The sequence below is a fragment of the Nematolebias whitei genome, chromosome 1 (assembly GCF_014905685.2).
Source record: "Nematolebias whitei isolate Nwh7 chromosome 1, NemWhi1, whole genome shotgun sequence".
In the NCBI taxonomy this organism is placed as follows: Eukaryota; Metazoa; Chordata; class Actinopteri; order Cyprinodontiformes; family Rivulidae; genus Nematolebias; species Nematolebias whitei.
The window spans coordinates 38,516,524-38,517,611 of record NC_056498.1 but is presented as its reverse complement, the minus strand read 5'-3'; positions in this window follow the sequence as shown (position 1 = coordinate 38,517,611).

Sequence of the window (1,088 nt, the reverse complement as noted above, 5' to 3'; positions counted from 1 at the left end):
TTTGACTTTCATTGTAGCAGTTTACCAGTTTCTCTGCATCCATCAATCCTAAACTGTGGGTTTCTTCTATTTAAGTACTTTATTTCTGTTAGTTCACAGGTTTTAAAATACCTTTTTGTAGTTCATGTCTCAGTGTCTGTGATGAGATTCCCGGGAGACAAGATGTGTTTCTAAAATAATCATAAAAAACTGTAAGAGGGCCGGCTGAGCCTTGTCAAAGTCACTTCTGTTCTTCCATTCATCCTGTTTCCCAGCGTGGGTGTTCGCGTTGTTAATCACATTTTACCGTCTGCACTGCAGAAAGTAGAAACGATAGGGCCGTACGACATATTACTCAGGATTTGTCATCCCGACGCTGGCAACGGCGTGGCAGTAGCTGAGGGCGCTAATGCATTATGACTTCATTTTTCAGCCAACATCCTGCCAAGTCTTTGGTGTCACAGATAAATAAACCCAATAAAGATGGAAAAACACACACAGTGCATCTGCGGAACGACGTGTCGAAGCTAATCCAAGAGGTGGAAAGTTCATGTTCGCCGTGTGTGAGTTTGTCACTTTCCCCGTTGTAGTCTCACGCCTACACTCGCCCACTAAATCCCCAGATCCAGCTGTGGATTAGGCGCTAAATTACACCGCGGCGGTGCGGCACTGTCTGAAATAATGCAATAATGCAGTGTTCCTTTGTGTCACTCAGAGCCTGTTAGACGGTACCGGCCGGAGACAAATGGGTTCCAAAATGGGATTGATAGGGAGGGGGTTATCTGTGGGAAACTTTAAATGAACACATAATGCAGGTTTGTGCTGCTCTGTCCTCTTTGGATCCTGCGAATAAAACCCTCAAAAACTGGAAGAGTCCCTGCACTGGAACGTTAAAGTACGGATGCTGTGTTTTACTACAAACCGTAATAAAATGAAAACTTCACAACAGCTTGTTGAATGTTTCTTGGTTTAGTGCGGGAAGTCAGTTTTACTTGACTGAATGGGTTTTATTTTTTCAGGTTGTTCCTGGAATTTATCAGTTTTGTTGCAAAAATGGAAGAAATGGACCTTGAAGAATCTGTATCCATCCATCCATCCATTAATCCATC